Below are 23,534 nucleotides of genomic sequence, written 5' to 3'. Positions count from 1 at the left end.
CTGAACAAAGGCCAGTGGTGGTTTGATAACCTTGTTGATGCCCATCAGAATCAGTCTCTCCATAAGCTTGTATGTGAGACACAGGAGAGAAATCGGTTGGTACCTCTTGGGGATCTTCCAGCGGTTTTGCTGGTTCCAGAATGGCTATAACCTTTGCCTTGCACCAGATTTTTGGGATGCAGTTGTGCTGGAAATATTGGTTGAGGGACCAAACCTGTAAGCTTTTGGGTTTAGGCAGGAATTCCATTTGAAAAAAACCAGGCTTGGAGCTTTTCCTGTTTTCATAAACATTATGGCCTGCTCCATCTCCATCTGAAAAAATAGCCATCATGTTTGAATCTACACTAGGAGCCTGCCACCACTCTGTGACCTATATATACATCCATGTGGCTGAAACTTATAAAGTTCTGCATATGGTCATTAGCCACCAGCTTAGATGTAATAGCATTTGCGGTGACTGGAAACCTCTTTTTGATGAGGCGGGAATCTCCAGAAAGTTTTAGTGGTCTGCTGTGCTTTCCAGATAGAATGAATACTGTCCATCTCTGGGACAGTCTCTATCGATCATGCCTGGTCTGATACAGCAGTCGAAATGTTGCTTGATTTTATTAACAGCCCCCTGTTTGTTACTAGCAGATTTGAACTCCGGGTAGAGCTTGATGACCACATGGAGATATACTGTCAGCAATAGCTTCTAGAGATTGATTTCATAGCAACTGCCTGAACTAAATCACAGTTTGGTAGGAGTCCTTTTATATTTGGAAATGTCCAGTCCAATTCCACCAGCTCACTGACAGATGTCTTTAGTTCTGCTTGAAAGACCTTCCATCAAGCATACAGAGTAGAATTTTTGGAAAGCTGTTTGATAGCCACAGGCCCAGAGTGATCAAGATGGCCAATACTGAGACTTCAGGAAAGCTTCAAGCACCCGCTGGCAGCAGTTTCTCAAAAGATGACAAGGTGATATTAGGCGAAGAGTCGGTTGTCTATTGGCTACTGTGAAAGCCTGGTGTTTCTTTGGGTCATGGGAGTTGTAAATCAGTGACTGATGCCCACTTTGATAAACCTCTGTCCGGGTATTGCATCTATTGTAGGGACCTTCAATTCCCACCACCTCAACTGGAGAAGAGTCTGGGAAAGTGAGCAGAATGAAGGTTTGCCCTGAACTGATGATGGCTTGTAGACATCGATCAGCATATGCTCACTCACCTTTACTGCTTGCCATTCTATGATGTAATTGGGCCCACATGTTTCTATAGTGACAGCAGACAGCTCTTCTCTAACATAAAATCCCTTCCCATAGGGCTAGTGATGGTGATAAGCTATGACAGCATAGCCTAGAACTAAAAGTTGTGCATCCATGGTGGGAGTGTGTCTTCTGAAGCAAGATTACATGTCCTTCAAGGCTACTAACTAGGTGGAGGAGGATATCCATTTTCATTGTCTTGTATTCCCTTTTGATATTGAAATGCAGCATCTCGAGAACTGACCCCAGTTCTTGAGTTTGTGGTGCTGGCCCTGAAAGGGGCCCCATTGGAGGACCACTGAATATTGCTTAGAAGGTGAGCCTGTGTTCTGCATGCACTCTACTTTTGTTTTACTTTCCACTAGTCATGAATAATGCCATAAGAAGGTAATCTTTTGGAGGGGACATGTCTACTGCTGAACAGCGAAGTTAATAACTAGGACTAGACACTAACAATTTTGATTTTTTTTTTTCTGCTGTAAGACCTGTATATCTTAGATTTGGTAGCCAACACAAAATGTTCACTCTTGCTGTGGAAGTAGTACACTTAATATTGTAAACCATAGGCTCAGACCAGAAAAATCCTCAGAATCTGGAGGTTTCAACATCCTCCCTCTTCCGAATACCTTGTTCTGTGTGTCTTCCTGGAAATGGCCCTGTACCATAAGAGACTTAGGTTTGCAATGCCTATTCAGATCTTGAAGTGAGAGGCTGTAAGCAGTGGAAACTCTTTCCAGAAACTGGAATCCCCACAGCATGTGGTCTGTAGTCAGTGCACTTTTCTTTTTGAGCTGTACATGTCCCTCAAGTAATCTCCTGAGGGATTAAGCAAATACAGAATCTGGTCAGCATTTCTGACTTTTTAAAAAACAAACAAAAACAATGTCTTTAGTTTAAGGACTGGTAATCTGGTCATTTGAAGGGAATGACTCACTCTTTCACAATGAAGTAACTGATCTAATTACTTTGTTGCTTTGATAATGACATTTTGTTGGGGAGGTTTTAAGGCCTTTATCCCTTATAGTTCAAGGATAGGTCTAATTCCCAGTGTGGTGTAAAGCCTCAGAAAGGAGGCTTGATACTTGGAGTGGCTTCTCCCCTCTCCTTGCTTGGGTTGGGTTCTGAGATCTTTTATCTGATACCTGGTGCCTTCACCCAAGGGGGTTCCTCACTGTTTCAGAGATACAAGGGTTGCCGTCCCTTGGCCATCACAGGATTCCCTTCCACTCCAAGACCATAATTTTCAGTATAGTTATGTTATTTCTTAATTACCTGTGTACGCATCTTGTGATGACAAATACTGGTAAACTACAAGCTTTCAATAGGGCCCTCACATGCTACCCTTTATGGCTAAACACCATGGAAGTAGTGAGTTAGGCCTGAGACAGGAGTTGCTTATAAAGAGCAGTGAACCCTTTGCCAGCTAGCACCAGTCACACTTACAATACTTGAAATTACTAGATGTTAGGTTTTTAATCTGGAGGACACATCAATGACTTACACTGAAATCATCTTATTCACATTTCAGTCAGAAGCAAGTTTTTCGCACTTGATATCTTATCTGACTGAAATGTGAATAAGATGATTTCAGTGTAAATCATTGATGTGTCCTCCAGATTAAAAACCTAACTTTAAGAAGTAACAAAGTACTTTGTCTCCAACATATTTTCCCCTAATTGCTGCTAATGGTATAGTTTGGATCTGCCAAAATGGGAGGGGGACAGAGAAGCATGTCAGAGTTGCAACAAGCTTTCAAGCTTTCAGAATGACTTAGCTTCATTTGGCACATCTTGTGGATGTATGATGACAATAACACAGGTTGCACAGAGAGGGGAAGGGAGTGTCCTAAGTCTGAAAGGGGTGGGTGAAATGTATGGGGAAGGGAGACTGAAAATTCTGATATCAGGGTATTTAGGGTGCATGCTGTTTTTCACACCAGGAGTGAGCATGCGGGTCTGAGGTATTTGCATAATATGATGGGTATCTGAAGCCACTGCTATCAATGGAGTATGTGACCCCAATAAGTCCTCAATCTGAGTTGCTTGTAGCACCCGAAACTCCCACTGACTTCTGTGGGGAATTCTGGATATCCACAGAATGCGGAGTCAAGCCCAGTAGGTAAGACGGAGAAAAGGTTTTCATGAGTATATTCAGTCTTATTTTAGAACACACATTTTAGTAACCTATTTAATACATGTAATTATGTCTGCAGAGAGAACAGCTTTAGAAATAGGAGGCAGAATATAAGAGCAACACAGAAAAGGAGAACTGTCCTCAGCAAGAGCTCCTGTAATAAGGCTCCTCATGGCTGACAGTCATTTAGCTGATCTTTCCCTTGTTTGGTGTTGGCAACTACAATGTTACAGACCAAACTACTTGAAAATGAAATTTATCAGCTGTATACAAAGCCTATCAATAGAGCTAGATCTAAACATTTCTTCAGGCACAAACTAAATTCAGTTTTAACTCCATTCTTAACAGGGTGTAGAAGATGGGACATTTTTATTCCCCCCGGATGAATTACTAAGTGGATTTTCCATTTAAGAGCCACAATTGAATAGTGTTGATCACTGTCTCTGTGGCTAGTACATCTTTCTCTAGGTTTTACAAGGATTTTGCAAAGGATTTGTGCATGCGGATGGTATATTTCTTTTGTGCAAGATATTATTTAGTAAAGGAAACATAAAGGTGGTTTCGTTACCTTTTTGCACATTAAAATATAATCACTATCTTAAATCTATTGCTGATGGCTACATTCTTTAAGAACTGGGACCAGGGAATTGGGCCAGATGAAAGCTTGTAATATCTGGAACAATTTGGTTTCCATAGTATCCCCTAAATTTATAACCTATTTTGTGCCTGGAATAATTATCCCTGGCAGGCTGAAGTGGGGACTGAGGAGTGGGCTAAAGTTTAATTCTGGGACCTTTGTATAATGTAGGCATTACTTAAAACTTCATCTTTCTTGAAGGAAGATCTTGAAGTTCTATATGTTTGAGCTTTTATAAATTGGAGGTGTGCTCATGATAATTGACTGATACCCTGGCCTGGTTACCAGATTCCCTGAGACTACTATTCTGAGCTAGAAGGTAAGATGCAACTACTGAATCACCAATACTGCAGAGAAAAGATTCAATATGAGCTGTATTTAATTTTCTTCCCTGAAGTTTGCAACGCTAGTTCAATTCTAGGGTCAACTTATTAAAAAAGATCTTTTGAACAGCTGTTTGACTGAGATCTTTTCCTAGATTATTAAGATTAAAGCTGCACACTCTTGTGAATGCTGGCCAATACATTCTTCGTTGCAAGATCATGGCCAAGTGGCTGGTAGGCTTCTTCTGTGTTAGAAACTTAAATATTAGGTTATCAGTGAGCAGGGGGGAGAGGGGTCTAAAAATATTAAATAGCTCGCTGTGATTTCATTGAACAGATTTTTTTCCAAATTGTCAGTGCTAGCTCTCTGAGCCTTTATACTTGTCTATAGGTTTGGATTCAGCAGCATTCATAAGTACTGTATCTTTCACTGAGTGCTAAGAGTCTAAGCTCTGTTATACTTCCTAGCAGTAAAAAACTCCTATAATATCTGCTGGTGAGGAAGAAGCTACAAAGTGAAAGCAACAAGATTTTAGCCAGAAGAAGCTGATCCATATGCAGGCTATTCCTTACTCCTCCTGATAGTAGTACTTCTAGGCAAAACGAGAAGAGTCCTCTGCATGAAGGATAAGACCCATTGGAGGACTGTTTTGGACTATCATGGAAATCTTGAAACTTAGGTGGCTGAAGCTAGGCAGTAAAAGGGATTTAGGTGCCTAACTTCAGGCCCACCGACTTTATGGGTTGGCCCTTTGTGAGCAACCAAATAGAAAACAGGCAAAACAATATACGTGAGCCTGCCTTCCCACTCGGAAGGAACAGTTTCTTCTATCCCATTCTCATCCTTCTTGGCTGCTTCTAGATTGTATTTACTATCTTGAGCTATGAGCACAAAAGAAACCTTCTATCCAGTCTGTTAGTGCAGACTTCACTTGTATGATCATTGAGTCACCTACTTGCAATTTAATATGGCAAAGTGGCAAGAGTCTGCTTGAGTGATTACATTCAATCAGTCAACCCAGGATAAAAAATGGGAAATGAAGGGCATGATTGTTGCTGTTAGGGGCAAGTGGATCTCCTTGGGAATTATTTCAGAGATCAGATGTTTATGCCCATAAGCAGTTTCACTCTCAGGTGAAATGCTACTAATAGTTGTGCCTATTTTTAGGCATGTGTTCCAGACATGAAGGGATGAGGCTCAATTATACTCTAGAGGAAGCTGGTGGAGAATTGCAAAAATATTCATATTAATATTTCATTTCATTTAGATCTCTCCTTGGGCTACATGGGCTTGAGTTTGGTAACCTTGGTAACCAGCACAGTGCATTTATTTTGTTTAAATAAGGTTAGATTTACAGAGAGCAGGTGGCCTTGCAATGTCTAGTGATTTCTGTCACACTACAGCACAAAGCAGTTATTCATTGTACAGGACATATGTCGTCCAATTCAAAGTGAGTCATCAGCTATATTTATCAGGCCATATGGTGACCTTCCTGAGTGATTATTTTCTCACCCTTAGCCCATGATCACCTAAGATGTGGCAATAGCAGTAGTTTTTAATGTTACCTGTTACATGTAACATGAACACTTTCTGGGACAAATCAATTAAACAGGTGAAAAGTGTGTAAAGTAAGCAGAATCAGAGGCCTTCTAAGATTGCAGAACACTTTCCATTATGAGCCTCTGTTCACCAAAATATAATATACTTGATCAAGCTGAAACTTCCCATGTCTCAGAAAGTGGGTGTGTTTCAGCAAAAAAAATGTTTGGTTATTTCTGAGAACAAGATTAGAGGAAAAATTCAGGAGTTTTGTCAATATATTAAACTTTTTTTCAACCAATTCTGAAGAACTTTAGTACCTCCGTGTTTTAGAGAATGGACTTGAAATTTGGCAGGGAATAGTGTAGAAGCCAGGAATATGGCTTTTGTGTTTGCATTAAAAAATCCACCTGGAGCTGGCAGTTATAAGCCTCTGAAAAATACTACTTGCAAATGGTCAGAGCTTGTTAGGGACTTAAGTTTAAAAATTTCTGAACATGTTCCCAGTCCCACAGAGCTTCCTAACATCCTGGCTGCACTGAGCATCCTCCTGGACACAGAAATGGAGCTCCAGACAGGGAGATGATTCAACAGTTGTACTGCATAAGGGGAAGACAGTCTGTCAACAAACTAGGGACTTTCACTCTCTGTGTTGCCAAGGCTAGAAATGTTATCAGCCTGTTAAATAAAGGGGGGGGCGGGGACACACATCCCTTTTCATTGCACAGTGAGAGTGCAAAGTATTCAGGCTCTGGAGAGGGGGAACAGCAGTATGCCTCCTAAAAACTATTACCTCTGGACCAAAAAAAATCTAGCCAGAGCTTTACTCCTTAATCATCCCCCAAAACATTTTAAAATTATTCTAATGGGGGTGGGGGTAGGGGAAAGCCACGTCAGGTTTGGTTTTTGTCTTGTTCAATAGAAATGAATCTGAATTAGATAGCTTTGCCTGTATGAAATGAATTCTGTATGCTAAGCTCAAAAGGGGTCAGGAGAATGCATATAAGCTAGGGGGAGACATGTCTGCTAATAAAAGCTCAGGTGGAGGGAGTGAGCAAATAAACAAACAGATTTGTATAAGTACAGAAAATTATACTGTTTTGCTACAATAAAAGTAAAAGTGGAAGTAGAATAGCAGAATAATTTTATAACTGTAATGGATTTAAAATTGAGCTGATTATTCAACTCTGGAGTTGAATGTAATACCAGAATTCAGCTATTAATCTGAATCTAACGTTTTTCCATTTGAAAAATGCACCATACGTGACTGTATTATGGAAAAAGTTTGTCATTAATTTTACTGAAAAAATGATCTGATTGGAGAAAAGAGAGCTTGTTCTGGAAGGTGGACTTCAAGGAACTTAAACGCATTCACAGATGTCTTTTTGCAAAGCAATTTTATCAGTTTTTTCATTGATGCTGTTAAATAATTGGGTATTGATCACATTAGCACGAATTCTACCTCCTAATACTGTTTTAGCAGTTGACTGAATGGGAAAAGGAAGTCAATTTTTCTTACTAAGCTAGATATTTAAGAAACAGAACATAATCTTATTTAAATTGGAGTGAATAAGGGGGGGGGTAACTTTTTTCCCATAATTGTATTGTATTCTACATCTGTATATTTTCTACAAAACTCATGCATTAGTGTTCAGTTTTAAAAAGCACAGCAACAGCTCCGAGTTCAGTCCCGTGGAAGATGATGGTCAGAATTCCCAGGGACCGATCTAGCAAGGGCAGCCAGAATGGAAACTTCCAAATACGGTCTCTCCAGTGCACCATGACCTTTTCCTAGGACAGCTAGCTCTAGACGTTATATGGTGATTCAGTCACTATATGAAATCTCATGATGTGGACACTTAGACTGGAAACTAGGACTAAGACCAGACAATCAGCTCATCACACACCGGTCATATGGCAACAACTCCTGGTTTTTCACTCCCTTGAAAGTCATATTGGAACTGTGAAGGATTCCAATCATGTTATGAATGCCCAGATCCCATTATCCATGCTAAAAAGATTTAAGATAAATAATTGTTAGAGAGAGGGTGGTAAGCTAGTTCTTAAGATTCCTCTTGACATTCAATAAAACTTAGGAAAACTAATAAGTGGGGAGCTGTAGTTTAAGAAACTGTATTGTATGCCCTTTCCCTGTGTATTCTGTCCTCTATACATTGCATCACACTGAACAACAATTTGTAGGGTTAGGATTTTTGTTTTACTTTTCTGGGGCCCTTCTTTCATAAACTGTCCACAACGACTGTCTCAAATGTATTCATTGTTCAGAATTATTCAACAAGGCCTAGATTTTTAGAGATATTTAGGTGTTCCTCTGCACAGCTCCTCTACAAATTTGGGCCCAATTACTTCATGAAAACATAGTTCAGAATATGCTTCATAAACTGCTTGCCAGAGCATTGCTTCATGTATCCGAGGCACACAATTTGTAATGTGAATTATTTATATCAGAAGCACAGATACCATGCTGGATATAGGTTATCTTTCCATTCCCTGACTAGTTGAGCACCACTTTAGTTCACAGTAGGGGAAAGACAAGGGGCCTGATTCTCCATATGTCACAATCCTGTAATTATATTAAGTGTAATGGGGGCAAAAATACAGAGCCTGAAAAACAGGTAGAAGAAATTACTCCTTTGTGAATCTGTAAAACTGTACTAATATCACTTAGCTACTGGCATAAAGCTTTGGACATCTTAAATCCTGTATGTTTTCAGAAGTTAGTCACTCTGGATTTGAGGAGTATGTGTGCCCCAGAATATGAGTAAGCCAATTGCAACCATATGATGTGCATTCAGCTGCCATGAATTAATTAAATAGAATACCACATAGTTAAGGGTTAACTTGAATAAAATAGGGCTTCTCGTGGCAAGACCAAAACGAGCTGCAAGTTTGCAGACTCTGCTAATCAGAATGGAAGGAGGGGAGAGAGAGTCAACACATTGAGACTGAAAGGAAATAAATGGGTGAGAACCTATGAATTTGGGTGCCTTTGATATGGAAGCTTATTATGACTAAGATTTTTAGGAGACGTGATGGCATAGTAAGGGTCACTGTAATTTATGTAATTTGTAAAAGTTAGCTATAAAAGGATTAGATAAGAGTGGAGCAGTCCTCTGCAGCTATGCTGAGAGACTTTTTTTCTGACACCTTTTCTCCCTGGAGAGTAAGCAACTGGTCATTGTGGACCTGCGGTCAATTACTCAATACTGTCCTGGTATTTGGGATGTTCTAAACCTATTGCTTGTGTCTGTGCTTGAATTTAATAAACTGTAGTTTTAGATAAGAGCATGCTTATTTGCATTAATCTTTTATCAGCTGGAGCATTGTGTTCCCATTGATTTATTCTTGACACAGCCTGTCATGAAACAGTTAAGTTACTACTGCTGTGGGTTCTGAAAACCCTAGGTAACAGTTACTTGTAGAAAATACTTACGCTTTTTCTACAGAAAACCTCTAAACCTCAGTTTCTCTAAGTGACTTGTTTAAAGAGTACAGCAGTCTAGTGGATTAGGACTGGACTGGGAGTTGGAGGCATCTTGTTCGGACGCTGATTTCCTGTCTAAGCCTCTGGTTCCCCATTTGTAAGATGGAAATAATATATACCAACAGTGTTAGGAGGCCTAACTAATGTTTGTAACCCCAAAGTAAATGATGGGTGGGAACAGAACTCAAACTTTTTGTCCCAGTCCTATGCTAATTCTTCTAGTCCACAGAGGTGACTTTTCAACAAACTCTTCACTTGTGAAAGGGTCACCTTGACATTTTGGTTTGTGCTTTGTTTGCAGTCTCTTTGCTACAACAAACTTGCTCTTGAAATTTCACAGAAATAGAAATTGTTTAATTATAGGCACTACTATATTAGCAATAAATTTACAGCAATTGTATTGCCTTTGGTCAGCAGCACATAATCTTAATTGTGGTTAGCATAGGACAAAAGAATCAGTACCCAGAGCAAACCAATCTCATCCACTTCAAGGTAAATTGTGGAGTTCCTAGTTATACAGTGTAAATCTGGAGTAACATCATTGGAGTTACTGCAGATTTATAGCAGTGTAACAAAGCGGAATTTGGTCTATCTACCACATTTGTTTGGAGGGGATGGGGCGAGCACATTTCCAGACCCTTGAACTGACAAAATGTTTTTGTGTTTTTTTGTGGTTTTTTTGTTTGTTTGTTTTTTCTGTTCCCTTCACACACCTCCCAGATGCACTCCATAACTGGCAGAATGCCAAGTAATGTCTGCTAAGAATACAAATAAAGCATCTGGAAGAACTGACTTCTTACTTGGCTATACCTGCCAACACATTGGGTTTGCATCCAATTTGGAATAAAGCCTGATGCCTTTTAAAGCTTGGCTTCCAATGAGAGAATGCGTTTTTCCCCCCTATAAACACTCCGATTCATCATGGTAACCTCCATGTCAAGGCATGCATCTTTACTTTTTTTTTTTTTTCATGCTGTTATAAAATAATTTCCACACCTGGACTACTTTCTGCAGTAACCATCTGCTAAATCTAGAAAATTGATTTAGACTTGTCAGAAAGGTCTAGAGGGATGTTGTGGCGCACATGGAAAAGAGTGTGGCTGTGGAATACTTGAAGTATGTAGTAAGGTTAGGGCTCTCGTCCCTTCTATTGTTCCCCTTACCTTGTAAGTCGTCCTCAGCACATTTTGGGTTCAGTTTGTAACATACCATTTTACAACCTCTCCAGAGGCCTCAGGTAGCTCAGCTTGCATCTTCCTCTGTAATTGGGTCTCTTGAAGGATTGCTTATTTCCATTTCCAGTTGCACCCTCTGACAGCCATATTTTCCTTTTAAAATTCTATACTGTGCTTCCAATGCATTCCCAAGCTCTTACTGACATCAGAATGGTTAGGTGCAGACTGAATAAAGAATTGTCCCATGTGAGCTGCCACTTGACAGATCTCTGATTCATGCTCCCTCATACTAATTCCCTCTTCTCTTTAGGATGCTGGACACTCCAATGCCTCTCATTAAAATGAAGTGGGTCCACTTTACAAGGTACATTCATTACAATCACCTTCATTTGTGTGGTGTACCTTTCTGAAGACCTATCCATTTCTATCTTTCTATAAGAAATAGACTGCTGTAAGGGAGTCCCCTAATCATTATTCCTTCTCAGATCTACGTAGATATTGTGTAGCTGTATCTATGCAGTTCTCCAATAAGTACAGCACTGATGTACTAAGCACATAACTGATAGTCTAATGATGATCAGGTTTAACTGAAAGTATTCAGGAATATACAATATTTCCAACCCAAACACTGAAAAATCATGCGTCAGGACTCCAAAATCATGAGTTGCTTAAAAATATGGGGTTTTTTTTAATGATAAAATGTGGGTTGGTTTTTATCTTCATTTAGTTTGAGCCTTTTAGGGTGAACTTGCTTCATACTGCCAAGCTTTTCATCACACCCATGAAGTCTAGGAACTGACTTTTTTAATGAAAGGTGAGATTCTCATTCAATCTCTTGTTGTTGTTGTTGTGTGTTTTTGTTTTTTTTTGTTTTTAAGCAGCTGAGACTTTAAGAAAAGCACCAAATATCATGAGTTGGCAACCCTGAGAATAGCATGCACTTGAAGTAGGTGCAAGATTTTTTTTTATTATCTTTAAACAAAAAGGTTGCATTTATATTTTGGAATTACTGGTGAGAACAATATTCATTTTGTGGTCAGAGTTAAAGGTGTTGACAATATATGCAGTATTTATTGCTTACATGTGGTATAAGACTTATGTACTTAACTACTTGTTTCCTGCCTGAGATCTTGGGTTTTGTAAATGATGGGATGGGTATGTAGATTGTTGTTTACTCACCAGTCGCTATTGATTTAAAATGCAATAATTTGTCTTTGGAACTTCCCTGGGTTTTCTCCCTCCCCTCCCCCAGCAGAGATTAGCAGGAGGGTTGTTCTGGAACTAAATGAAAAATAGTTTTGGAGGTGGATGATTAACTTATTCTTTGTATCCCTATTTTTTTCACATCAGTTACATTGAGAGTCATGTTTAGTTTTCAAATAGTGATAATTCCATAAATACTTGACTATTCCTGCCTGTCTCAAACTGCCTCTTGCATAAGCCAATGTTAAAACCAATCTGTTTCCAACTTTTTGGGGTAAAGTGATTTTTTGGGTAGGAAGGATACTAAAAGTCATTAGGCACTAACTACCAAAAAGAATCCATAAAGGAACCATTTAATTTTTTTTAACCTCAAAAAGTAGTCCTTTTTTCCAGATTTTTTTTTTTTTAAATTGTCAATGAAACTTACCCTTTGAATGTAAAAGCATAATGTGTGAGTGTGTTTAGTTAGTTACACTGTTGGGAACTTCATGAGGTATGCAGAAAGGAGGCCACTCCTGCAGTCTGTAGGAGATCCCAGGCTTGAGCAATTGATTCTTCTTGCAAGGCCCAGAACCCAATTTTACTGTGCCCGCAATTTTAACTTTCATGCACCTAGCCAGTCATACCACTGATCTCTTAAGATTCCGTGGAGATATTATGAAGACTAGTGAGTTCATGGGGCTTACACACAGTACCTTGCTCCTTTAGAATGCACTTGGTATGTCCTGAAGGCCTGGGGAATCCTTACATTAACTTCAGTGGAAAGATCATTAGGGATCTGATTGCCATTGACTTCAGTGGACACAAAGCTACCATTTCTCTGAAACTTTTGAAGCAAGAATTAAGCTTCAATAGTCTTCCTAGTCTTAGGAAAGTATAAGAAAAAGATATCCTAGTTCAAAAGAATAATAGTAATAAAACAGGGTTAAACACTCAATCTCATAGGTAAAGTCTTCTAGTTTTAAAAGCTTGTTGCTTGTCAACAAGCATGATCTGTCTTGAAGATGAACTTTCGCATTCAACTGAAAACTATAGGTTACGCTAATGTAACTTCTTTTTCTCCATTGCTCTTTCCTTACTGGGGAATTATATCTGCTGTCAGTCACTAAATAAAAAAAGGCAGTGGCTTCTGGCAACACATCCTTTTCCCTATTTTCTACTTAGCTTATCATACCAGGGAAAAGTGTATGTGTTTTTTGGGTTTTTTGTTTGTTTGTTTTTTATACAAGTGCTCTTTTGACTGCATTAAAAATAAAATTCTTCAACAAAATTCTTGGCTTGCTTCAAGAGACTGTATTGATTGGTGGTATTTTACTCGGCCACTGAATTTAAAAAACACGTAGTATGATGAATAGGTTTGGAGGAGAGCAGAACTCATTGTACTCTCCATTTGTTGTTCCAGTTAACACTTGTGGCTGGATGAGGGAAGTATCCATTTCATCATAAGAGCAAATGAGTCATGCAGATGCTATTGCGTTTTGGAGCACGGTGAGAGGACATACATCTTTTCTGAGAGCTGCCATATGCTTTTCTGTCTTATGTGGATGAGAAATAAATAGCTGTGGACATTCCCTTCCAACAATACCTTGAGAGTGCACTTGTATTTAAAGTTACAATGCTCTATTCCCCATAAACCGACTTCGATGTTCATTGAAATGGAGAGAGGGCTAAGGTGAAGATGCACTATCTGCATTTCATCATCACTTTAGGCTCCATTCTGTGTGTCACAGTGGCCTTATTTCAGCATGTATCTACGTTTTAAGCACGAGTAGTCCTGTTTAAATCAATGGGACTACTCGCATGCCTAGGAACCTAAGATCAGGGCCAGTACGTATTTGTCATGTTTCAGCATGTGCTATTAAAATGTGTTGAAAACCCCTACTAATAACCTAAACTGTCTATTTACAAATCTAAAGGATTGATTAACCTAAATAGGAATTAATTTTTCTTCTATAGATTTTGAATGGCTTTTAAAATTAAAAAGCCAGCATCTGCATTACTGACCCTCTGCAATAAGACAGAAGAGCAAGATGAAAGATGCACATTTTAAAAATCTTTTAAATCCACAAGTTTACTTATCTCTGCACAAATCCTGCTGAAACATCTGTCTCCTACTTCAATAAATCTTTGGACACAATCTCAACTTTGGAAAAGTGCATATAAAAATGTGTACAGCTTATTTGAAATCAGTTCAAACTAAATACCAACAATCCAATGAGTTGGATATATGTCATCTTAGAAATATTCAAGTATTAAAATGTGTACAACCCTAAGGATACATACACAGTCCTTGTCCTTATGCCAGATATTTGACTGTCCCACTGAGCTGATATCATTGTCTATTATTCAAACAAATATTGTGTCATTGTTTCCTTGTATTCCCCCATCTTTCTGTTTTATACTTTAAAAATATCCCTGCCAGAAAGAGTTAAATTGTATTCTGTTAGTACAGCAGAGACCTTGGTACATGACTGGGACTCCTATGTGCTACAGTAATAAAAATAATAAAGAATTTATCACTGAACCACAAAACATCCAGCATAATTTATAATCAACTTGGAAAGCAGACATGAGTTCTGGGACATCTTAAAAAAACATTTTATCCAGTGAATCTCTTCCCGTTTTCCACGTCTTCCAAGTCTGTCTGCTTAGAGCCAGGTGTGTGTGTGTGTGTGTGTGTGTGTGTTTTTGTGCTATCTGCGGGGCCGGCTCTAGGCACCAGGCACCCAAGCACATGCTTGGGGCGGCACCTGGTAAGGGGTGGCGGGGGGAGCGCGGCGTGGCATTCTGTAGGGGGGGGCGCTCCGGCGGCGTGGCGCGGCGCTGGGTGGGCGGGCTCCGGTTGCGCGGGGCTCGGTGAGGGGGCGGTGCGGCGCTGGAAGGGGGTTCCGGCGGTGCTCACTGGGGGGGCGGGGGCGGGCTCCGGCAGCGCGGGGCTTGGCGCTTGGGGGGGGGGGTTGCGGCGCGGGAGGGGGGTTCCGGCGGCGCTTGGCGGGGGCGGGGGGGGGTTGCGGCGCGGGGCTTGGCGCTCGGGGGGGGGGGTTTCCGGCGGCGCTCGGTGCAGGGGGGGGCGGACTCCGGTTGCGCAGGTCTCGGCGAGGGGGCGGCACGGGCGCGGCACTGGAAGGGGGTTCTGGCGGTGCTCGGCGGGGGCAGGCTCCGGCAGCGCGGTGCTCGGGAGGCGGGGGGGGTGCGGCGCGGGCGCGGCGCTGGAGGGGGGGGTTCCGGTGGCACTTGGCAGGGGGCGGGCTCCGGCGCCGGGGGGGGGGGTTCCGGCGGCGCTCGGTGCAGGGGGGGGGGTTCCGGCGGCGCTCGGTGCAGGGGGGGGCGGGCTCCGGTGCGTGGCGCTCGGCTGGGGGGGGTGGCGCGGCGCTCGGCTGGGGGCGGCACTTTTTTTTGCTGCTTGGGGCAGCAAAAAAGCTAGAGCCGGCCCTGGGTATCTGAAGTATGCATACTCATACTAGCGCTCATTAAGCGAGCTTGCTAAAAACAGTGCAGCGGTGGTCTGGCTAGTCACCCTGTATAACCCCACCTGCACCCCAAGGGTGCATATTTTGGGCAGCTAACTTGTGCCCTCTCTTGTCGCTGCCCGTGCTACCCTGGCTACATTACAATTTCTAGCCCACTAATTCTCATTGAGCTAGCATGCGAATATCTACATGAGCTGGGAATCATGCCCCTAGCTCCAAGTGAAGGCATAACCTATGTGTCATGGCAACTTTCCTTCAGCTAGGGAGTTCTCTGGTATGGTAATTAAATCGAACAGAAGGGACTCTCAAAATTATGCAGCGTGGGTTCCCAGGCTCCTCTGCTTGGGGAGTGAGGTGTTTTTTTTGACATTTTGTTTCTCTAACTCCTATTCCCAGTCCCTTTTGTGGTAGGGAGTACTGACAATAGAGCTAATAAAGGGGTATAATATGTACGAACATCTGTCTCTTAGGTTTTTCTGTAGTGCTTATCACTGTAGCATTTAGTACATGACTTATTGTAAAGCAGTGGTTCTCAAACTGGGGGTCGGGACCCCTCAGGGGGTCCCGAGGTTATTACGGGGGGGGGTTACGAGCGGTCAGCCTCCACCCCAAACCCTGCTTTGCCTCCAGCATTTATAATGATGTTAAATATATAAAAAAGTGTTTTTAATTTATAAGGGGGGGGTCGCACTCAGAGGCTTGCTGTGTGAAAGGGGTCACCAGTACAAAAGTTTGAGAACATTTATAGAACACTTTGTGTTCCCGCACACACACTTTTTGGAGAGGCTGCAAATAGTTAGAATGGACTGTCTTTCAGCAGGTTTAATAAATAGATACAGCTTAACCATTACCTTCTGAACCAATTTAGAATTGGCTAGAAAAGGAAAACCAAAATGCGTTTGGGTGGGTGGGTGTGTGTGTTTGTGTTTTTTTTAAGTAAGGGATTTCCAAAAACATGCAGTTTTGGGACAACCAATATAGAATCTTTCCTCCCGGAAGGCTTTTGTCAATTTCACTTTCAGCCTGCCTGGAGAACACAAAGCTGACAAGACGTCCCCAGGCAGATAGCCAATCAGCCAGCTGTCATTTTGATTTTTCTGCAAATTTGATTTTTTTTCTTGTGTTTTAAAAAAAGGGCATTTTCCATCAGCAGATTATTCTGATGGAAAATTTCCAACCACCTGTATTGAAGACACAAAATAACTAACTGAAACAATTCCATTTGTTATTCCATAGTGCACTGGTGGCCTGAAATCTTCCACAATGCAATGCTTCAGAGAGCTGAGTGAGGAATGAAGGGGTAGATATCCAAAAGACATTGCAACTGAAATGATTTAAGGCAGTACTAGTGTAGACAGAGGGCAGAACTTAAACTGTTACTGCATGACTAGTGTGTGTGGATGCATGTGTGTGTTTTCCCTCTGTGTGCTGCCCCAGCCCTGCTGGCCTGGCAGACTTCAAGCAAACAACCCAATGACCACAAGATCCGTTAAGGGATGAAGGCACCCAGCCAGGTTTATTGCCAACAAAGCACACTACTAGTATCCCTACTAGACTCTACCAGACCACTAATACTTGTATGCCTGTAACAATGGACCCTCTCAGTGAATGGTGGGACTTTCCATTCCTCACTAGGCTAGACAAAGATACTCCCTCTGAGATAAATCTTTATACCCTGATACAAACAAGTTAGTACTGCTCCTCTGATATAGTTAGTTAACTAATGACCTCAGGGGGCAGTATCAACCATCCTCTTGTATCTGTTGGTTCAATCAAAACATCTCTATTATGTACTGTCATTCTAACCTTGTCTTTTAGGCGGGATCAGTGTGTTTCTGTTATCCTTGGGGAATGTTTTTGTACCATCCTTGATATCGGGATGTTCTGGTACCACTTGGTATCGGGATGTGTTTGCGTGAGCATTCTGTGATGAGCACTTCTTAGGAATGTGTATTTGTGCAATATCAGCCCTGTTCTTGCCAAATTCTGTGAGCAGGTCCTGCCTCACACCAGGCCGCTGATACAAGGGTTTATGTCTCAGGCTCTCTTTCTACTACATTGTGCATCAATTGAAATGTTAGTAATTGAGCCAGTTCAAGCGCAGACTGTTCAGGTCTGTAATATAGCTGAGCATGCATGTTTAAGTCTCAGTGCCTAGGAGCCGTGCACACCTGTGAGGTTGTAGTAGTAATTCAGTGATGTATTTAATTTTCCATGGGTGAGACCTACAGAGAAATAGGTTCATTTCAGGCCATCTCAAAGTTTTCCATGCACTGTTTTAAAAATCTGATCTCAATTCTCCTGGACTCCTTGAAGGTTTTCCCCCATCACTGGTAATTGGTAGTACTTTTCCAACTTGCTGCCTTTTTTTTTTTTTTTTTTGTATGCAGCCTATCGGATGGAAGACAGCAGCTAGCCAACAGGTCTCAAATCCTGAGATCATGCAACTTGTTGTTGTTGTTCAGAGGACAGAATTTTTTGAATGTGTTTTTATCCTTTGATTTGACAAGGGGACAGCATTCCAAATGTCTCTAAGCTAAAGAGAGCCTCCATAATGAAGAATGGAAAGTAATAAACTCTTTTCTCTGTTGCAAATCACTAAGCAATTAATATCTTTCAAATTTAGGCTTCATAAGCAAGGAGGGAGATCAGGAGACTAATTTATAATCCAGATGATGGCATAATTTTAATACAAAAATGTAGTTTGCTTGTTGGAAAGAGGCCTGGCTTCAGTTTCTAATCTTTTTATATTCTTTTAAAAAAACGTATTTTCCCTCTGCACCAGGACTTATCTGGTAAAACATTTTAAAGGTTTCTGTTTCCAAGATATGGTTGTCAGTTTTCTATATGAGATTTGCAGTGCAGCTTTAAGGAAAATTTGACGCACTTTTTTGGAGCAGGAATGAAAGCTGAGTTTTCCTTATGTGTCTACATTTTTTTGGAAATATGACATAAGTGAAATAGAACACACATTATTCCCAGTGCTATCTGGACTGATGATTATGGCTTCTGTCCGGTCTGACATAAATCTGTTTAAGTTACTAAAATTAGAAACAACCATGTTTTCCAAGGCCCAGATTTTTAAAGAATTCATCTTGCTGCGCTGAGAGCAGCTATGCCTAACTGATATAGGAGCCTAAATCTCAAGTGCTTAAATCCATTGTGAAAATGAGGCTTTGGCTCCTAAATTAGGCATTGCTGCTCTCAGCACAGCAACACTGGGGACCAGATTTTCAAAAAAAGGTATTTAAGTGCCCTAGTAGACATAATCAAGTGATAGGAATGAAAAATCTACTCCAAGGTGCCAGTTCCAGGATGATGAATTATTTTTAAAAGTGTGTGTATATCTATCTCAGAAATGGATTTGGCCCTCAAGCCTGTTCTCTACTGGGGTAAATTGGTATAGTGCCATAGACTTTTATGGAGCTATACCAATTTACCTCAGCTGAGGATCTAGCCCTTAAACAATACTGTAGCCCATATAATATATATGTTGTCCTCATTTAGTTTTCCATATGCCAAGTGCACACCGTGTATACAGTGGTGCAGTGTTTTTAGGTATGTAGGCAGTATTCAAAACTCTCATTTCAGGCTATGAACTGACCTGCTTACTTCTCTCTAGACATAGAGGTGCCTGGAAAATTCACTGCACCTCTATTAAATATCAGCCTTTTAGAACGAAGTGTTGCTGGGAAAGGGGGTGAGAGATGCTCTTGTATTGGGCTTCAACTGCTGATGCAGATAGTCCTATGCCAGTAAAAATGAATACAATTGTTTGCAATAAGGATAGGAATTATGGTCCAAATGCTGAAAGACTTTGTTTTCACTTCGTTTTAGGGGTAAACTTCACCCTCTTTTTGTGCACTTAAGTGGTGCATGGGCCTTGTATTGGTCCACTGCACAGGTGGGATTTCACGCTTATCCACACAATGTCCATTGGCACAAATAGGAATAAAAGCACTGAAAGATGTAAAATTTGGCTGTAAGCAAACGTATCTTTTTAATCCAAAAGTTGGATATGATTGTGAGCTCCCTCTCTCTCTCTCTTGTCTAGGTACATTTGTGCTCCTTATGGCCGTCCTGAGCACCTACTGTATGTGTGATACAAATCTGAAGACGTTTGCCAAATCTCCTGGTCCCAGGCAATAGTGAGTACCTGGTATGCAAAGATGAGAAAAAATATTTGGATGAGGGTTATCTGATATGTTGTAACAATATTTTTATGTGCTGAACTCAGGGGTGAGTTCACCCCCCAAAGCAGGGCATGTTATAGTTTCACATCACATGAGTTCTGGATGAGGGCGGCTTTAATCTCTGCCAGAAGCTCAATAGGACCCTAGCTGACACAGGTTGCCATGGCAATGTGCTGAATTGCCACATCCTTCCCCTAGATGGCCCCTCACTAAGAACACACAACCTCTTCTCACCTAAACTCCCAAGCTCTGCACCACCACAATCCCCTGCAGGCAGACTTTCTTCTGCTGAGATGTACCTTATGTGAACTTGGTTCATAAACTTGACACTGCTGCAATTCTGAGCTTCCTAACGTTGTAACTTCCACATTCCCAGCGTAGGTTACTCACCAGATAAAATGTCTTTATTTTACAGGTGGAAAATTATCTGCATAATAAACCAGCAAGAAACCTCTTTGCAAATTCTGCAGTGTTATCTCCAGTAGGGATGGTATGATTTCCTCTTAGTGGCTCTCTCTTGCAATGGGCTTCACACTTAGAAACACTGCTTTACACCATGGCAATGTGTGAGAGAAATACCTGAGGCTTGTATTAACCCGGTTTATGTCTGAGAACGCTTGTCATTCATTCACCCTGCTGAAAGCTTTGAAGTTAACTTTTTGTTTTAATTTACAATATATCTTTGATTGTTTTTGATACAACAGTACCAGCTAAATAAACATGGACTGAAAATTCTGCTTTGAAATAGGGCTCTCTAAAAATGGCATTACCAGCAGACGTTCCTGAAACAACTTAGATCAATTGTGCTGCATTTACACATGAAAAGATTTTTGTTTTTTCTAACATCAAGCCCTGTAAACTCAGCCTGGACTCTAAGAGTTAAGTTGGGTTCTCATTTTTGTGGATCATTGCTAGTAATGAAGGTTTTGCAAACCAAATTAGTCCCTCTGTAATACCAATGCAATCCCTTTTACCCTCATTGGTCATAAGGAATTATGTTAATGCATAAGGTGGAGTAGAATTCCCTCCCCCCCTCCCCCCCATGAATTCTTACAGAAATAAATACCAGTAAAAACTTATGCAAAGTGAGTAGATTTGAGGAAGGTGGTGTCATTTTTAGACAGCCATTTTGCAAAATAGAATAATTTTGTTAAGCTGCCTCTATCGGAGAGTTGATCTAAAATGGGGATTTGTGGCTCTCAATATGCTGTTTCTCCAGCCAAAATCTGCCAAGCACAAGGACGTTGGTGTGGGAGGAGAGGGCCTGGTGTGTTATGCTAAAGAGTAAAACTGTAAATATGTAATGCCCAATGCAAACAGCTGTTGCCTTGGTGACCAGACAAACTCAAACTGACACCATGAGACATTATTAGATTCCTTTCCAGGGTACATGTGAGCTTGCTTGGCAGTTATCCTATCGGAGGGGGGGCACCATGTGGAGTAAGATGGGAACCTGCACATCCATTGCTTGTGGAAGTGGCTGCCCAGCAAACAAACTACTGCAAACCAGCATGCCTACTGCCTTGCAAACTCAGGAAACAATCCCAAGGTGGCCAAAGTTATAGGGTTTTGTGTGAAATTAAGATTTCATTGTAATTTCTAACTCAAAACCAAGATATTGGGGGGAGAGGACTCCTCCCGCAGTTTATCTTCCTGTCAAAGTAAATCCATCCTGCATAAATGTTCAGGATGTTAGTGTCAAATACTGTGCATGGGTTTTTAAATTGGCAAGATAATTTTATGGTAAATAAAGGTTTAAAAAAAGAAAAAAAACTTGGACTGAAGGGAAAGAAGCTTATCATAAGCCTCCTGCCCCACACCATGCAGACTTTCATATCAGATACTAGCCACTGCTGGATGCCAGATACTAGACATAATGGACCAATGATAGGATTTGACATATTGTATCAAATGTTCCTGTCCAATGAGGTAATGGCATGAAATTGCATGTGCATAATTTCCTTCAAAATGACCTCTTTTTCCAGTTGATTATTAGTTCTTCTAATACTCCTTCCTCATTACTAATAGATCCCCGCTGACATAGATTGTTTGTTCTGGCATGGATTCTATTATCAGAGAGCCAATTGCTTTAATATTCTATTACAACTTATGTTCACTTACATAAGGCTTGATTAACCAAACGTGTATAAATGTTAAGCTGTCTGAAAGACAAAATTAGAGCTAATGCGTTTGGAAAACCACTGCTGTGAGGAGAGTGCTTCATAAAAATACTAACGTTTTTTTCTTTTGAAAGCTCTTCACGTGTGCGACACTGAAGAAAGCTTTGGGAAAGCCGTTGTTCCACTGCTCCAAAAAGCACATTTTAGAGCAAACAAAGTTCTCCCATCCAGCAAAAGTGGTGTGGAAAATAAGTTTTGCAAAAAGAAACATTTTCCCCCTCTCATAGTTCAGACCTTCTACAAACCTTCATCTTCCCCAATGTTCCATTAGCATTTTCAACAATCTAAAGTTGCTAAAAACTGCTGAAAAAGGAGGGCTTCAATTTTCAAAATAGTGCATGAAAAATATAAAATCTCAGTGCATTTTGTGGCATGAATGCAAACTTCATTGAAGTTAGACAAAACTAAGCTTCAGCTTAGCACAACATATTGCCTATCCACATTTTCCAACACCTCCCAGGTTTTGCAAGGTAAAAATTAATTTTTAAGTAACTCTCTCCTCTACTCCCCACTCTCCCCTCATTATTTATAAAGCAGCTATTGCTTCTCTAGCTATGTCTACACTGCACGTGACTTTCAGCAGTGTGTAGAATATGTGTAGCTACACACGGCATTGAAAAGCAAGCTGTGTCCTCGTGGTGTGTAGCTAACGTGTCAGTGAAAGGTTCTGGCAGGCAACAAGGAAAAGCTGAGCCTTTTCTCAGCAGCTCCCTCTTGACAGAGCCTTTCTCCTCAGCTGGAGTCAGCTCTTACATCAAGACAGAGACCTATGTAGTACTCCGATACCTACCCACCCCCTTTACGTGTGTCTTTACTCTACTTGCCGAAGCTGTATCTTGCTGGCACCACTGCTACTTAAACCTGCCTACATCCGCTACACACCATCGAAAGAAGCGTGCAGTGTAGGTGTAGCCTATAGGTACTTACATATCACAAACAATTCAAAATGTTTATAGGTATTACGTAGGCATCTATATAAATTAAAAAAAAGGCATTTGAACATTGAGCTGGATCCACTCTAGTTTTACTGGGGAGGAGGGTGGGTCTGACCAGCTGCTCAACCTAGAAGATGGACATCTGCTAAAGGGCCTCAAAGATTCTGGAACCCATATTGCTTATTGAAAGAAATATGCTTTAGTATCTGTGTCTCTTATAGACATTTTATTTAAAACTTTCAACTACAATAAAATCAAGAAAACAAAGTTATTAACTAAGAAAATGCTAACTTTAAAATAAAACATTTCTTTCAGTACTGGAGTAGAGTTAAATTATAAAATAAGTACCAAAAATAACACTTGTCTACAGTTCTTGAAAAGTTGTCTGCTTCAGAGAGAAAATGTGCTATTTATTATGTATTATTTATTATGCTATTTATTTACCAAAAATTATGGGTGACACTCTCAGGTCTTTCAGGACATTTAAACATAGAGAATGCTTTAAAGAATTCCTTTATACGATGATTTAGGGCTGTATGGATCTGGGAAACTCTTTTGGGTACCTTCCCTGTCTGGACTATGCTGGTGAGCTCACACACCTATATGCACATACACACTTTCATCCTAAAAATAAAGAAAATGGAGTGTCTCCCTGTGACATTTTTGATGCTCACCTAGACTAGTTGGTGGTTCTGTCACCATCTGCCCTGTAACTTTAGGGGGCCTTTGTGCCTTTGCAGATATGGTTCAGAGCCCTGACACCAATAGCCAGTCCACAAACAGAAGTTCACCTGGTTCTCACTAGCCTAGTTACTTCTTGCAGGGTGATACCAAGAGCCCTTCCATGCTGAAGTCTCCCCAAATACATCTTCCCTGAATTCTTAACTACCGGTCACTTGGACTGTTCCCCTCTGATTTGTCTAACACACACGAAACCAGCCTCCCCTGAAACCAGCTCACATGGGCATAGGTACTCCACATAGTTTTGCATATC

The 23,534-nt window shown here is 40.9% G+C and overlaps 1 long non-coding RNA gene across 9 annotated transcripts in view; it reads left to right on the top strand.

Moving 5' to 3' along the window:
- LOC101947216 (uncharacterized) overlaps positions 1–22,857 on the top strand; it is a 70,596-nt gene extending 47,739 nt beyond the window's left edge. For 5 of the 9 annotated variants that reach the window (XR_010588669.1, XR_010588670.1, XR_010588666.1 and 2 more), the window contains exons 3-7: positions 10,870–10,923; positions 11,441–11,505; positions 13,165–13,250; positions 19,287–19,380; positions 19,841–22,857. This is a non-coding gene — a long non-coding RNA (uncharacterized LOC101947216). Of the gene's footprint in view, positions 1–10,869; positions 10,924–11,440; positions 11,506–13,164; positions 13,251–13,718; positions 14,287–19,286; positions 19,392–19,840 lie in introns of those variants that run through there. The other 4 variants (XR_010588672.1, XR_010588673.1, XR_010588668.1 and 1 more) reach the window with 3 other exon arrangements.
- The last annotated feature ends 677 nt before the right edge of the window (positions 22,858–23,534 follow it).

Source organism: Chrysemys picta, chromosome 6, assembly GCF_011386835.1.
Source record: "Chrysemys picta bellii isolate R12L10 chromosome 6, ASM1138683v2, whole genome shotgun sequence".
Classification (NCBI taxonomy): domain Eukaryota; kingdom Metazoa; phylum Chordata; order Testudines; family Emydidae; genus Chrysemys; species Chrysemys picta.
Note: the sequence above shows the minus strand (reverse complement) of the source record. Positions and strands in the feature narration are given on the sequence as shown.